This window comes from Hemiscyllium ocellatum, unplaced genomic scaffold, assembly GCF_020745735.1.
Source record: "Hemiscyllium ocellatum isolate sHemOce1 unplaced genomic scaffold, sHemOce1.pat.X.cur. scaffold_716_pat_ctg1, whole genome shotgun sequence".
In the NCBI taxonomy this organism is placed as follows: Eukaryota; Metazoa; Chordata; class Chondrichthyes; order Orectolobiformes; family Hemiscylliidae; genus Hemiscyllium; species Hemiscyllium ocellatum.
This window is the reverse complement of record NW_026869194.1, coordinates 199,968-217,292: the sequence shown is the minus strand read 5'-3', so window position 1 is coordinate 217,292 and position 17,325 is coordinate 199,968. Positions and strand designations below refer to the sequence as shown.

The 17,325-nt window shown below is 42.9% G+C and overlaps 1 non-coding gene across 1 annotated transcript; it reads left to right on the top strand.

Annotated features, from left to right (window-relative positions):
- The first annotated feature begins 16,311 nt into the window (after positions 1 to 16,311).
- trnas-acu (transfer RNA serine (anticodon ACU)) lies at positions 16,312 to 16,393 on the top strand. The gene has a single exon. It is a non-coding gene; the product is annotated as a tRNA-Ser (tRNA).
- Positions 16,394 to 17,325: the final 932 nt, after the last annotated feature.

Genomic DNA, 17,325 nt, shown 5'->3' with positions numbered 1-17,325 from the left:
GCTGAGTTTCTCCAGAATAGGCACAGCACAAATTTTCTATGAAACAAACAACTATGGATACTGGAAGTGAAAATACAAAAAACGCTGTAGTATCTAGGAGCTTTGTAGAAGGGACACTTAACCTAAATATTAACTCTGCATTCACTCCAGAATATGTGGCAGACCTGCATGTTTGTTCAGCAATTTCTATTTTTGAACAAGTTCCAAACTTTTTTGGCAAAGCAGCTCATACACCCTGTTCAGCATGGACTTCCATACACCAGCAAGTGAACAATAACACAAGGTGCACAAATTCCTTGGTTCCATATGTTTGGCATCACTGATACTATAGAGCTCGTAATCATGGTCAGGGAGAGAAACAGAGGGAAACACATTCCCTTCAAACACAGAAGATGGCATTGTCGGAAAGATAAATATTCAGATAAATATGCTAAAGTGTTTGAGTAATGTAACAAATTGGAGGCATGACACCCGGGAGAAACCCTCAGCCGAAGGAGGATATATAAATGGAAGTGTTACCACATCAGAAACCAGGTTAGGTCACTGTGTACAGGGCTGATGGGTGAATGGATCTCGATGTGAACTGCAGGACGCTCAGGAGAATGGAATCGAAGATATTCCAGTTCGAACTGGTCCTATTATGTGATGTTGTGGACAACAGCAGCAGCATGACTTGCAGATGTATCTGCGATAAATTCATTGAGTGATGACGCCGTCTTGATGGTCAAAGTAGTATACTTCAGCCCTCCATCCTTTATCTTACCATTTTTTGAAATGTTGATTATTGCATTGACCAGACTTGTGCTCATTTTTTAAAGTTGTTTCCTAAACTGGCGTTTGCTAAAGATCGAATATCATCCACAGTCTGAGGTCAACAACAGAAAATATCCAAAGATACTCTCGACCAACAGAGTTCCCTGTCCAAAAATCTTCAGTGAACTGTGAATGTCCACTCCAAGATCTCTTTGTTCCTGTTTATTCTGTTCACACTCAGAATCCTCACTGTTATTTTTTCAACTCCCCACATTGGTTACCACTTATTGGTCTGGATTCAATTCCATTCGCCGGTTTTATTTACCTCCTGATTGATACATCTCTGCAGGCCCTGACAGTATTCATCACAGTCAAAAACACGGCCAATTGTTGCATCCTCTGCAAACTTCTAAATGATGACTCCTACAACTAAGTCTGAATCGTTGATCTACATCAGGAATCAGTGGAACTCCACTGGAAACAGGGAGTCCAGCAATGAACCAAACATGGTTCATTGCTGGATGTGATGAACACCTGCAATAACAGCACAATCGGACCCCTGAGGTCATGTGTAAACTTGCTGGTGACTCTGCCATTTGGCCTCCTGAGTGATCCCTTCTCTCATTAATGGGAGTGGTGAATGACCTGTCCACATTGTGCCTGGGCATGTATGTTTACACTTCAGTGGGTAATTGAATCCTTTCCTGAAGTCCCCTATGGGCCTGTCTTTTTGGTGGTGTGTGTATCCATGTGTCTATTTAGCTTGATAATAAGTTGAATTTGAGTCCACGTAGAGATGACTCCCAATTTTTCCCGTCATCCATGTACTTTTTAAATCTTCTTTATTCTCCCACGGAGTGTGGCCACCATGGTCTGAACATTATTTGTTGTTCATTCCTAATTCTCCTTGAACTGAGTCAGAGGGATTCCATGGGTGAAACGCACTGTTGTGATTCTGGAGTCGTATGTTGGCAGGTTTCATTAAGGACGGCAAATTCGCCTTTCAAATGGGCAAGAATGAATGGTTTTCAGCAAATTAAAACATTTTGCCTCTGTTTCTCCGATAGGGGTTAATATTGCAGATTGTATTCATCGATGTAAATCCCAGCAGCTGCCATGTTCCAGTGTCCACGGGTTCTGAGCCAAGTATATCGCCACTACATTTGCATTTCACACGAAGATTGATGAGTAGCAGAAAGCATAGGGATCAGTCAAAGAATGAAGAAGAATATAGATAGACAGGAAAGTTGAGCGGAGAAGTGGCAGATGGAATTCAATCGAGGCCAGTGTGAAGTGATGCATTTTGGGAAGCCTAATTCTAGAACCAACTACATTGTAAACGGAACAGCCTTGGAGAAACTGAATGAGCAGAGAGATCAGGGAGTGCAGGTCCTTTGAACAATGACGATGACAGCACAGGTGCATAGAGTGGTCAAGAAAGAATATGGCATGCTTGTCGTCATTGGAACGGGCTTTGAGTGTAAGAGCTGGCAGATCATGCTAAAATTGTGCAAGATTTTGGTTCGGCCGCGTTTAGAATATTGTGCACAGTTCTGGTCGTCAAGTTACCCAAAGGAAGTGGTCCTTAAGGAGAGGATGCAGAGAAGGCTTGCGAGGGTGTTGCTGGTATGGAAGATGCTTGCTGTGAAGAGAGGTTAAGAAGTTTATGATTGTTTTCAGTCGTAGAAACGAGATTGAGGGGTCCTAATTGAGGTCTACAAAATCTTGAAGGGTACAGACCGGGGGTATAGAGATACGATTTTCCCCAGGTGAGGGATTCAATAATGAGAGGTCATACATTCAAGTTGAGAGGTGAAACCTTTAAGGAGGATAGATGTAGAAAGTGTTTTGCACAGAGGGTGGTAGGTGCGTGGAACGCGTTGCCAGCAGAGGTCGTAGAGGTAGACACGGTCGTTCCATTCAAGGTGCGCCTTGATAGATGCGTGAGTAAATGGGGAGCAGATGGAAACAGATACTGAGGAATTGGGTGATAGGTTTAGACAGTTGCTTTGCTTCTGCCCAGGCTTGGAGGTCCAAAGGTCCTGTTCCCGGGCTATAAATGTTCTGTGTTCTTTGTTCTTCTTTGTTAAATACATTGCAATCTCAATGTTACGTTGCTCCATCTCAGAGAATGACATTGGTAATTCCAATCATCTCAGAGGGAGTGAGAATATGACATGTGGCTGTGTTGGAATGAAACTGATGTACGCTGGATTGGAGTGTTTACTGGGAGGCAAGAGGCCAATGTGGAGACGATGTGATCAAAAACAGCTCTTCGAGTAAAAGTAACAAAACGGCGCATTGTTAAGGAAAATTTCAGAGAATGCTTCCAATTCATCGATCTCTCATGACCTCCAGCATGCTTCCGCTGAGTCAATCTGCAATGCACGTTAATGCTGCTGTTGTATCTTAATAATCTAATAACCGGAGACAAACATGCCCTTCCGCCCCGCCTTTGACCAGGAGAACTCCCAGCCTCGGAATTTCATGTGCTGCTGTACCATCATAGAACTACCATGTGCTCACCGATTGGATCAGTGATGCGACAGAGTAGCTTCACGTGCTCATTTCCATCCTAATTTCCAGTTTGATCTTTGCAACTGCATCATTGATTCTAGGTGGAGGAACTGGGATTATGTGATCCACTGTAGAAATGGGTACTTCCTTGTGTGGGGAAGCTCGTGTGGCAACAAATGTGAAACCTCATTACTGTTGAAACATACATTTCAACAATATCCTGCAGTATCCCTTGAGAATTTGATGTTTTGTAAAAATCTATCACCCTCAGTCTTCAACATGCAGTATTTGATGGAACTTCCTCAGCCTCTTGAAACATCCAATTTGAATATGCAGCCAATTCTGACTTCCCACGTGTCTATTATTGCTCGCCAAATACTCCTGTTGTGTCTCTGCACTCTTCCTAACATACCCTCTGTCACTGTAGATACTGCTCTTTTCAAACACGTATCTCTGCATGTTCCAGGAATGCTATAATGTTCAGTGTTGTGCGTTGTGGCCTCAATAACCTCGATTGAATCCGAGTTACGGCATGTAACATTCTCCCCTTTTTAACTCCTTGTGGTACATGCCAAAGAAACACAGAAATGAATTAATTGACTTTACATGAAACGTTCTCTGATATTATGATTTTTTTCATCAAACCCCTCCCTCACACATCTCTGTGAGATGAACATCAGAATTCAGACTCACCCATTCTTGGAGACTTCTCTCCCTCCCACAATCACTGACCTCGTTTAAGTTCCCCGTCCCATTTCCATTACAATCATCTTCAAATTGAACCCTGTTCAGTCTGTGCTGCTGCGTTCACTGTGCTGGGTGAACGTGCCACAATCATACCAGTGCGACCTTCAGACCAGTCAAGCCTTTTCGGGACTGTGGTTTTGAGATCAATGGTCAATTAGCAGGTTTTAATGACATGGATCAAATATTGTTGGAACTTCAGGCTCAGGAAAAGACCACAGGATTACCCCTCTGTTTTGCTGCAGTTCTGGACACGGAGACTTGCATGAATTTCTGACATTCTGAGTCTTACTTTGCATTCTTCCTACTTTACAATTTAAACTGGAATTGAATTTATTCTTGCATCACATTCTTACATCTTCAGTATTCATGGAAACCATGCAACGTGTTCATGGATGCATGAAGGGTGAAGATTATTGATAAATGCAGTATATTTCATGTTACCAGTATGAACTTTCAGAAGGAAGTTGTGAAGTTTTATTGATTTGAATTGAATCCGATCGAAGGAAAGGCCTGGCGACAGCGGCAAAGTAACATTGTCTGTAAACAACGCAGGAACCAACAGAAACTCATTTTTCAATGAAGTCTATTTTGCATATTTTTATGTGTCGCTTTCCTGAACCTGATGCTTCAATAATCACAGGTGCATGTCAGTATCACCTCGTCTGCGTTTGTTTTAATTTCAGAACCACAGCAAAAGTGGAGCAGTTGAGTTAAAGTTCCTAAGGTATGAGTCGGACATTTGACCAGCTTGCTGTCTGCGGCTTCAGTCACGCAATTGTTTCGCGCCTGCTACTTAAAGGTGCGTAAAATGCCACGTTTGTAAGTTCAATGCTTATCTAAAGATGCTGTTACTGACATTGAAAAGGGACTATTAGCGCATCATACTAAAGCGCAGTTGAAATCAATGTTGAGTAAAGCAACATTTATTTGGAAACTCCAGTTTCATATTTGTGTCAATTATTATCTGAAAAGCTGCAAATATTCCCCAGGATAGGGAAACAATGGTGAAATTTTAGCTTAATTACCTTTCTCAAATCGCTCAGCCTGCACTGGATTACATTCTGGGAAAGTCTGTTTAACTCATTTCATATCATTCAATTTCCTGCAAACACGCACAGCTCATTATCCAATCGAAAGTATTCGATTTATCTCTTTGGGGAGTTTGAATGTTGTCCGTAAATCTGGCAAAGGCATAACAAGTGTTTTGCTATTGGGCGGAGCAGAGGGTGCAAACTGGGATAAGATCGAGTCTTCTCACAGGATGTTTCAAGCGGAGATCAGTGAGTATTAAATGTGCTCTCTCTCCTTTCGAGTGATTGTGACCAATGTTTAAGGCAACAGATGGCAATGATAATGATGTTTTATATCTTCAGGCCAAATCTTACTCTCTAGAGGCACCATATTATTACAGATCAGGTGAGCGGGGTAAATAATGATCCTTATGCAAACCTGAGACAGTGAGAGAATTAAACTCATGCTGTTGGTCTCACTTTCCTCATGACTAGTTAGTCAGCGGACTGAGCTAACCGACTTCCATTCAATGTAGAGTGAAACCAAACAGTTCAGTGTATTTGCAATATATAATATTTTATGTAGAATGAGCTGCAACACCCATCAACGCCATAAACTCTTCTTATACTTAACATTTTCAAATGCAGGTATTATGCAATTTCTTTCCGATGAATGTTATCCACTTCGAGAGTATGTCCCTTTTGCCTCGCCATGCAGGTAGCTCTGAATCTCTGTCGCTGTTAAATTCACTCCCTGTGTGTCTGCACACGACTTTTGAAATATAATGGAATCAGCTCCTAAAATGTTGTTATTTCTGAAAATTCAACTCCGATTTGAATAATTCTCAGATTTAAAAAAAATCTGCTCCAAACTTCTTCATCATTCCCCGTTGGGTTTGAAGCTCCACTCGCCTAAACGAAGGGATTTCCCTCAGATTTACTCTTATCAACGTCACATCAGCTGGATAACCTCCCTTCAGATACAACTACGTCTTTCCTGATTTCTCCCGCAAGATTCTTTATCTATGCCACCTTCCCATTAAATCTGCTCTTTCCTTTTCTAGTGGCGTTATCTCAAAGTAATCGTCATGTCTGTCTTTTTATCGAATTTGTATCTAGTGAATTCTGACCGTTTCCTTCCTAACGTCTTTTTATTCCAGTAAACACCACCGTGTCTTTCACCACGCCTTTATATCCCAGTAAATTTCAACCTGAGAAAGAATGCTGGGTCCAATTCAACGCATGAAAACTCACCACTAAGCTATGCAATCTTATTACCGACACAGGAAAGGTGGAAGCAATTTCAATTAAAGCTGAATCGATTGGCTGCAGCAGTATCAGGTCAAATCCCAGTGACATACGTGACTGTTCTTGTATTTATTTCTTCTCTACGTGTGCTGAAGTAACACAGCGAGAGATCAATTACTGTTGTCAGACATACATGTAGTGGCGTATTAAATACTGAAGTTGTGAGATCCGAGCAGTTTTTATTAACATAGACGATTCACTGTTCGAATCTCAGGCTCAGGAATTTGACAGAGAGCGAATTTGAGCGAAAGTTGAGCCGGGGGGTTTGCCCCATGACGTAACACGAGTTTCTCCGGTTGCTTTGTTGTTCACCTCATTTGTATGTTTTGCATCATTGAGGATTTTGAAGTTGTCCCATCTATACAAAAGGCCCGTGTTTTTGCAACATTGTACAAAAGATGCAGTCCAATAACAGCTAATGCTGATACAGTCTACTTATCCAGATATTGATCCATGGAAACAGCACTGTGCACGCTCCTCGAGTATGGAAAAACAACTTCCTCACAGATAATGTTACATTCCCGCTCTCATGGCTCTTTTCATTCCATCGGCTTCTGTTTTGCATGGAATCCTATTCAATAGATCTTCTAACTGTGTCATTTCTTTCCACATGGTCAGATCTTGTGAACAGAATATCACAGTGGAGTTGTAAATGCTGGAACCAGTCGAGATTGTTCGCTCTCCCACATCCAATTTATCCCCACGTTGTGTTAAGACGATGCTCTGAATCGCTTCTTTCTCTTCCCTATCACTCTGGGATGATGTGAGCTGTGAAATTAATGATCTGAACTGGAGGAAACGTGGAAAACCGTATACACACCAGCTGCGTGAGTGACGGGACTCGCTGCAGTAACATCCCATGCTGATTCAGACAGCATAAGCCTCCCCGTGACTTTGAGAAGCACGGACACTGTTCCGAATAATGGTAACAGCATCACTCTTTCCTCGCAGTTCTGCATTTTCTATCTGTCTCACATCGCATTATTTGGACAAGGGTTCCCAAAAGAAGATGATTTCTTGTGCATGCACGATCTACACTTTCTGCACATTTCCAGAATTTCCATACTTCCCACTCCCGCCAGACCCCTACCCCGCTCCACAAACCCGTATTTGATAGAGAGCTGAAAACCGCGTTCAAGCCTCTCTCCACCAACACTGCGTGACAATGGAAGATGAGTTCGTCCAGTTATCAATGAAGACAGCCCTGTTCCGGGAAAGCAGCTAGTGCAGCCTCCTGGAAGAAGCGAGTTAGAATGGAAAAGAGCTTTTATTAAAACTCTGTGCTTCTTTCACTCTGAAACAGCAGAAATAGCCTTAGTAAACCAAAATACTGACCTGATTCATTGTTACCACGTCTGGCGCCGTTCTGGCTCATTTGACTCAGGAGTGATATTGCCTCAGACATGTGACATACGCATGAGAGCTCTCGGGTTCACCTTGCAGATGAGCCTTGGAATTTTGCACACTACTTCATTTTTGACTGAGAAGGTATGATTTCGTTGAGATCGGGTTCAGATAAAGATTCCACAGCTTGAAAACATACATAAGCAAGTTCAAGAACCGCTCCTTCTCGGCCGTTGCTGCTCTGAGAAATGAATTGTCTAACTTGAAATAATGCTGATCTTGCCAATGTGGATTTTGCTGACCGCATGTCCTTGAATTCCTGAGTCTGGTCAAATTTTATTTTTCTCACGCTATGATCTGCATGTCCTTGATTACTATGATTTGCCTTTACCTATCACAAACAACGCTTTCCACTGTACTTAGGTCCATGTGACAATTAGTCAATCAAAACAATCATTTCCCCATTGTGTGGAGCCAGCAGAGCGAAGGTGGGCTGCATGCCCTCAGTCTGCAGAGTGACACATTTTGTGATCCTGTTTGAAATTGCAATTAAAACAGCAGAATTGGGGAAGTTACAGAGTGGTTATATTGGCACAGCCGGGACACATCTGTGCCACAGTGTATCACATAATAACAGTGAAGATCTTTTGACGTCATTCTCGAAGGTACATGCGAAAAAAACCTGAAGACTGCGTGAAACTGCTGTGGTCAGCGATAACAGAGTGGCCCAGAGGGATCGTGGTGGGTGCATAATTCAGACATTAATGGATGAAAAGCATCTTCTGCTCGATGACAATTCCAGCTTTCAGTGTGGGTCCTGCCACTGCCAGAGTTTCGCTATAACTGTGCTCCGTTCTTCCCATTACATGTGGATGAGTCTTCTGCGTCCTTACACTCAATGGTAACTGAAATAGATAAACCCGCCACATTTATACGTTTGAGGAAACACACGTTTGAAGTTATTGAAGATTTTTTTTGGTGTTCTCTGTCGGGCTGTTATGACCTGATTCGCAAAATCACTTGCCTGAGCTGGGAATGCACTGGCGAAGGTGAGAGAAATCAGTTGTGGCGTATACCATGCACATGACGCCTTGCAGTTATTCCTCGCCTGTGTCACACAGCAGGGTCCTCTGGTGAAGTGAACAGCCGTGAATGACATGTGGATCAGTATGTTGGAGACAGCATTTCGAGACAGATACTATTGGAACAAGCAACACTGATTATGAATAACCTCAGAGGGGAACAAGTGAGAAAGATTTGCCGACCTGAACGGCTTCTGTCGGCACGTGAATTCCGTCACACGTCTCTGTAGTCCCTCTGCCTGTCTCTGTGACAGAGCGGCTGAGCGAGAAATAATGGCTCGTTTTTAATCCTCCCTTCCACTTTGGACTGCCTGCTGCCCCGCAGCTCCTGGCTGTGGGGCTGGTTCTCAGCGAGTGAGCGTTTCATTTGGAGTCGCATCATCTGGGACAGTTGGGACTCAGATGGTAACTGATGCCCGATTGCAGCAAAGAAGCTGAAGCCTCTGAAACAAAAGCCTTTGAGCGGGATTGTTCTCCGAAGATTGATTCTGATCATCAGATGGGCAGCACAAAAACGCACTTACTGGAATTTTACTGAGGGAAGAGTCCACAGCCCATTTCTCTCTTTCCCACCATCTCAGCATCTTTCTCTTTCTCAAATAAATGATATTTGGGGGAAGTTCGCGATCAAAATTGCTAAGTTCCAGCCGCGCTCTTCCACCTGGCTGTGCCCGTGAGAGGAAGCTTCAGAACATGTCCGCACTTACATCCCCTCATAATGCCTGCAAGTGGAGGGAAATGGCGGAATACTCTGCCAATAGAGACAGCTCAGTCCACAGGGATGGGATAAACAGCACCGTCCTGCGTGGGTACATTCTGTAGATCAGACACAGTGCACTTCATCATTAGGATCGTACCAGAGTGAGAGTGCTTGAGAAGGCCAATCAGTCACTCGTACCTGATGCCAACTCGGGAGTTGCAAAAGATTGGTGAAAGTGGAAACACTAGTGATTTGTTCACGTTTCCAGTGTTTCCGTGAAGCAGGAAGCAGAAGAAGATACATTATGAAGCGATTGAGATCTGAATACAGGAGCAGAAAATAAGTTGTACAGGCAGAGGAGAGCTTTGAAGTATTGAATTCTGGTTTATGGAATGATCATGCTTCCACTAGGCCACGCTGCTACAGAAGGAATGATGTCAGTGTCTCTCAACATTGTGATGTCACAGGCAAATGTCGCCATTACACTGCAGGAAATTCCTTTTTCTAATGTGAGGGCAGTCTATATGTAAAGTAGCTTATATATCAAATCCGTTCACATAAATAATTCCACTGCACCTCGTGTGTTGTATTGTCTCCTTTTCACTTTACCTGTCATTGTGCCTGCACAGAAGGAACTTTGCTCCTTCTGTGTGCCTTTTACAGTCTGGGTGATGTGGGGCAGTTGTATTGACCCATCTTCTGACAGAACTTTCCACTTCACTTCAGCCCGCCCTAACTTCGCTATCTGATCCCATTCCCGTTGTTTAGGTATTAAACGCTCGTCTCAGATCCAGCCTGCCCTCACCCAAAATAAATGGAAAACTCAGTCACACTGTGATCACTGCAATCGAGAGATATCTTCACTCCAAGGTCATTGATAATTCCAAAGATAAAGTTAGGACTGCAGATGCTGGAGATCCGAGTTTGTAGGGTGATGCTGGAAAAGCACAGCAGATCAGGTAGCATCCGAGGAGCAGGAGGATTCAAGTTTCAAGCTTCAGCCCTCATCAGGAATAAGGCTTGTGAGTCGGGGCTGAGAGATAAATAGAAGTGGTGTGAGTTTGAGGGTAAGTAACTGGAAAGCAATAGATGGATGAATAGGAGGGAGAAGATAATAGGTCAGAAGTGACAGTGATGGAATGGGTCAAAACGGCGGTGGAGATTGAAGGCTTGGGCTTGGGGGAGCGGAAATGTGGAAACTGTTCGAATTCACATTTATCCCGTGTGCTGTTAGGGTCCCAAGCCGGAATGTGTGGCGTTACTCCTCCAGGCGTTGGGTTGTAACGATTTGGCATTGGAGAAGGTCCAGGTCCTGCATATCTTTGACGGTGTAGGAGAGGGAGTTGAACTGTTTAGCCATGGGATAGTGAAATTGGTGGGTACGTGTGTCCTAGAGATGTTCTCTGAAATGATCTGCAAGAAGGTGTCCAGTCTCCCTGATGAAGAGGAGATCACACTGGGTGCAAATGATGCAGTAGATGACATTGATAGCTGTACAGGTGAAGTTCTAACGGATGTGGAATGATCCCTCCACGTCTTGGTGGGAGATGAGGGGAGTGGTGTGGGAGCTAGTTTCACCCTTCCTTTGGTGCCAGCGAAAGGTACCAGGAGAGGGTTGTGGGTTGGTTGGGGGAGTTGTGGACCTGAAAACGGGATTGTGTAGGGAATGGTCTTTTTGGAGTGCTTGCAGGGCTGGGTAGCACAATATATCTCTGGTGATGGTATCTGTTTGGAGGTGGCATCAGTGGCAGAATATGATGCGTTTTATGCGGAGGTTGGTGGGTGGAAGGTGAGCACCAGGAAGTTCTGTCCTTGTTGAGTTGAGAGGCCTGGGTTTCAAGGGTGGTGGTGTGTGAATTGGGGGAGATGCACTGGAGGGCGTTGTTAACCACGTGGGAAGGCAATTTGTGATCGTAGAAAAAGGACACCAACTGGGTCTTTCTGAACTGTAATTGGTCATCCTGGGAACAGATGTGGCGGAGGCGGAGGAATTGTGAATAAGGAATATCGTTTATACACGAGATAGGGTTGGAGCAGATGTAGTCTAGATACCTGTGGGAGTCGGCGGGCTTGCAGTCTATGTCTGTAATTAGTCAGTCGCCAGAGACGGTGATGGAGAGGTCCAGGAAGGCGATGGAATTTGCCAAGATGATCAGGATAAATTTGAGTTGTGTGTGGAAAGTATTGGTAAAATTGGTGAGTTATTGAACCTCCTCGTTGGAGCACGAAGTGGCGCCAATACATTCATTAATGAAGCAGAGGAAGAGGTGGAGGATGGTGTCTGTGTAACTGTGGAAGATGGACAGTTCTGCGTATCTGACAAACAGGCAGGTATAGCTAGGTCCTATGCGGCTGCCCATGACTACCCGTTTCGATGGAGTAAGTGGGAAGATTGGAAAGGGAAGTTGCTGATTGTGAGGACCAGGTGGATGAGGATGTCCGTGGAAGGGTTCTGGTTGGGATGGTGTGAAATTAAGAAATGGAATGCTTGCAGACTTCTGTCATGGCAGATTGGTTTGTACAGGGACTGGATATCCATGGTGAACATGACGCTTTTGGGGCCAGGGAAACGAAATTCTTGGAGGAGGTAAAGTGCATAGGGGTGTCACGAATGTAAGTGGGCATTTCCTGGACTGGGGAGATAGGATTGTGTCGAGATAGGAAGAGATGATTCGGATGGGACAGGCGCAGGCTGAGACAAAAGGTCGACTGGGGAAGTCAGGTTTGTGAATCTTAGGAAAGAGGTAGAATCGGGGAGTGCACGGTTCACTGACATTGAGGTTGGAGGTTGTGGTTGGTAGATGCCCAGAGGTGATGTGATTGTGGATGGTCTGGGAGATGATGGTTTGGTGATTGGAGGAGGGTTTGTGATCGGGGTCAGTCAGAGGAGGTGCCTGCGAGTTTGTATCTGGCTTCAGCTTTGTCCCTCAACCCGACTCACAAGCCTAATTTCTGATGAATGGCTGATACCTAAATCGCTCATTCTCCTGCTCCTCAAATGTTGCCTGACCTGCTGTGTTTTTCCAGTACAACACTCTCTACTCATTCATTTCACACTAGCAGGTCCATGCTGTCTATTTGATTCTCGAGAGCACTGACCTCATGAACTGTGACAAAATCTGCCAATCTGAAACAAAAACAGAAATTGCTGTAAAATCAAAAGTGTGCAGGCACCATCTGTGCAGATGAATCACAGTTAACGTTTCACATCCACTGAGTCCATCTCTCCACAGATGCTGCAAGACGTCCTGAAATTTTCCAGCAACGTCTGTTTTTGTTTGATTTTCAATATCAGCATTTTAAAAAATGTTTTCTTATTTTATGCCAAAAGATTTGGCTAACGATTACGTTAAATGATTTAAATATGACTGCGATAGAACGGGCAGATTCCACCAGCCCGCTAATTTTATTTGGTTCACGTGACCAATGCCTTTCCACTTGTTCACCGCACCCTACAGATGCACTGCATATAAATTGACAAAATTGTGGCATTCTCTGGGATTGGTAATCAGGAGCGAGATTGATTGAAATTGTTGAAAATGTAAGATAAATTGAGAAAATACAGGATATTAAACGGGAAACTGAACGGGAAAGAGAGAACAGCGAATGACAACTTTTTGACAAAACTGAAATGTAATTCCTCAAGATTCAGAAAGTGCTTTCATCCACAAACATACCACAATGCGGAATGTAATTTTTGGGACAACCAATGCAAGCAGATTGCCAAATCTTTGTTTTAAAGTCTTACTGCAACTCTTTTGCTTTTAATGAACGCACACATGGGATTCGGTGCTGTTATGATCCCCTAAACTGGAGAAGGAAATCCTTGCCTTCGAGGATACGTGTGGAATGTTCACTGATTTATCCCAGTAATGGCAGGACTGTCCTCTGGAAGCATATGAGTAAAATTTTTCAATGTTCCATGGAGTATCGAATGAGTGGTGAAGTGAATGTCTCCATTCGCAAATTAATCACTCAGTAGAATTCAATACAGGGACACATGTAATGATGAACACGTTGAACAAGAACATGGACATACAATGCACATTAACTATGACAATTACTCTGTGAAAACTGTTGATTTCAGATCCACGGTGGCCTTTGCTGATGGCATTTGCTGTCCAGAACCAGTCTGTACTGGAATGACTGGAGACACACTATCAAGTATTTGAACTTCAGTCGCCTTTAGAAATAGCTGAGACTCACTCAGGGCATGGGGAGTTAGAGATGCTGACCTCATAAACCTTTCGAACATTTCGTGGAAGAATAAAGGAAGTGATAGATAATTTTCGTCTCCACAGAGACGATGTTCATGAACTGGATAGATAATAATTTACCTTATTGGAGGTTATACAGAGAGGCGTCATATTTAAAAAGCAAAGAGTTCATAGTGTAACTGTGAAATCTGTAGGTCACCCTCAGTGGGAGCATTGTGTGTAATCCTTGTCCTCATGCTCCACCAAAAACATGTACAGAGGCACAGACTCTGTTTCCTGGATAGCAAGATATTAGAACGCCAATGACGTTGTTTACTGAGACATAAGGATATCAGAAAGAATACAAACGGGATGATAGAAAGAATGAAGGAGTTTATTCACAAGATTTGGAAATGCTGGTGCAGAAACACGCAAGTTTGAGGTAAACAAATGAGATTTTCACAAAATGTGAGGGTTGAATGACTAAATCGGGGAAACCCCTTCTTTCGTGTGAATCAATAACTTCAGTTAGGTCTTAAAAACCATGAGTGAATGTTTGGATGAGAGTTTCTTCCACTCAATAGAGTTAGTCAAATCGCGAACGACTTTCCAGAAATAAAGTGTAGAATCTGATTTCACAGTGTTTTAAAAGATACCTGAAAAAACATACAAGGAGAAAGTCTTACATTGAGAGAAATTCAGTGTGGTTGCGTAAAAATTTCGAATTTGGTTGAGTTCAGACACAAAGACATTTCATGAACACGTACAACTGAATAAGATTGAGTATAAAAAGTTCATGGATTGATAAGGTGTGGCGTATTATTCAAGGTGAAACTCTGTAAATGGAGCTGATGTCCTAAAATAACTGCAGACAGAAGTTATAACCTAATGATAGGAATTGAATCGTCACTTGGACTTTAAAGATTTGACCACATTCACATGATGTTACGTATATTTCCTACATTCTTAACTCAACCTAAGAAATGCACCAAGAAGATTCTGTCCTTTTGTGTTGTTAACCCGCTGTACTTCTCTGCAGCACGCTATTGAAGATAAAATGTGCTCAAACCAACATTCAATTCAATACGAAATTCGAACGGTCCTATGTGTGTTTTTTTCTTTTGATTATTGCAATAACCTTTGTGAGTTTGTAACAAACTGCATAACATGAAACCAGTTCAGCATCTATTTTCCCGGAATTTAACGCAGTGCACATGCCAAACGTTATTCATCTGCTGAAAAATCAACTTTGCCTCTCTCTCCAAATCTGTCTCTTCACGTTTTAAATACTTGTTTGTTGATCAAGGAGTCATTATCCAGAAAAGGACGTTTGCCAATCCACAAACACGGGTATTTTCCCATAAACTTGGCTTTGCTCAATATCACCTTCCATCCGTACCCCTCAAGACAATGAACAATTGAAGCTGCTCCATGTGAGGCTCAAATTTAAAACTTCGGAGAGCACAGCCCATTATACTGGCACAGAGATACTGTGCACTGCCCACCTGCAGCACAGGAGCAACACATTAATGCTTACCTCCACATTCCTGGTTGTACCTTAACGTTTGGGAAACTGAGTTTCTCTGATTCCATGGCTAGTAACGATCATCTTCACCAGTGGTTCTGTACCTGAGTGAGGAAAGTGGTGAGCTGCTCATTGCAAAGATGGGTAGATTGTTGAAATATACAATGTCAACATTTGCCTTCACTAACCAATGTACATTTTATTTTGTTTTTTATCTGTAAAAATCTTAAAAATTTCATCTTTAACAGACTCAATGACAGGTCTCCATTGTGACTCTGGCATCAAATTCCAATTTGTAAACCCCCTCTGAATTCTTCCACCACAGTCCGTTGTTTGGGAAGTGTTCCTCTTGTGGGAAATGCACTTCCCCGTGTGTCAACTGCTGCTCCCAGCATTCTCTCTGGTACTGCACTCATTTTCCTTCTGACACTTGCTCACTGTGTTGCTGTGATCATACAGTGACTTGTTGTAGCATGGCCCAGGAAAATGACACAGATCAAGGTTTTTGCATTGTTGAATTCAATTGTCAGTTTAACCTCATTTAGGATTTTGAAGTTGTCTGTTCTGTACACAGGTGCGTGTCAAAAATATCTGAGCAGAAGAAAGGTGTTCCGAATAATGACATTGAGCACTATGCACTCTCCTCCAGTCCGGAAAACAATTCCTTACAGGCAATTTAATCGACAATAGACAATAGGTGCAGGAGTAGGCCATTCTACCCTTCCAGCCAGCACTACCATTCATTATGATTATGGATGATCATTCTCAATTAGTATCCTGTTCCTGCCTTATCCGCACAACACTTGATTACACTACCCTTATGAGCTCTATCCAACTCTTTATTGAAAGAACACCTCCTGCTTTTTCAGGTTCTTCATTCCGTTGACTTCAAATATTCACAGATTTCAACAGACTTTGTTACATAGTCTTTTCTTCATTTTTGTTCAGATCACTGTGAGCAGAGTGTCACAGTGGGAATGTCGTTGCCCCACAACCCAGAGGTCAGACCATAGTCTTGGGACCGTACTGTGCTATTTAGCATTTCACTGGACCAGGGAGAAATATCTACTGTTCAGCATAATTTACGCAATTCACTTATTCATAAGTTCATACACATGCCAGCATATGTGACGAGGTGGCCGAGAGGTTAAGGTGATGGACTACTAATCTATTGCGCTCTGCGCGCGTGGGTTAGAATTCCACTCTCGTCGCTGTTTTCAATGTTGCTATTTTTGTATGTTGACACCTGTCTTATTGAAATTCGAACTCCAATGGTCAATTTATATGCATCGACGCTATCATAAAATCTCAAAGAATAATTTGAGTCAGTTGCCTAAACTGCATTGAAACGTAGATCACATCGGGATAATGAAAAGCAACGCGATTTTCTTTTTCAAGTCGAGCAGCTGGGACCTTTTATCGTATGAAAGAGATCCAGGAAAACCAAAATACAAGAGATGTGAAGGGCGTGTTTATGTAATGGGATTCTTAATGACTGTTTTGTCAAATGAAATCTGGAACAGGTTGATTAGAAGTGATTCATCTGGTGAGAAGAGCACAGAAAAACTGCACAAAATAATGGAAATATTTCAAAAGGGGCAGGGCGTGGGTGTTGGGGCACCGAGAACTGACTATAAATGCACAGTAGAGAATTGCAGATGTGGGTGCCATGCATAAGTACGGAAAGACTTACACATTGGTCTCTTCCTCGCCCGTTGCTCTCGCCATTGATGAAGGCTGGGAACAAGGCACAGATAAACACAAGATGTGGGAATCAAGCTCCAAAACGTTATGCACACACTGGATGCATCACATTGAACTATGAACAACTGGAGAAGTCAGCATGTTGACTGTAGGGACTGAACCTAAACTGTGGATCAATAATCGCAAATTCATGCAGAATTAGCACGAAAAATGATTTAATGTGCCTTTATACGCATGTCATTAATAGACGTTTCTTTCTAATACCCGTGTGGTTGAAAGAAGAGGACACCACATGTCAAGATGGATGACAACGTAGTTCACCCATGAATGCCCTCTGACTCAGTTCACGGTGAATTAAGAATGAATAACAGATCCTCTTCAGACCAATGATTACAATCCCTGGGAGAATAAGGAAGAATAAAAATACATGGATAATGCG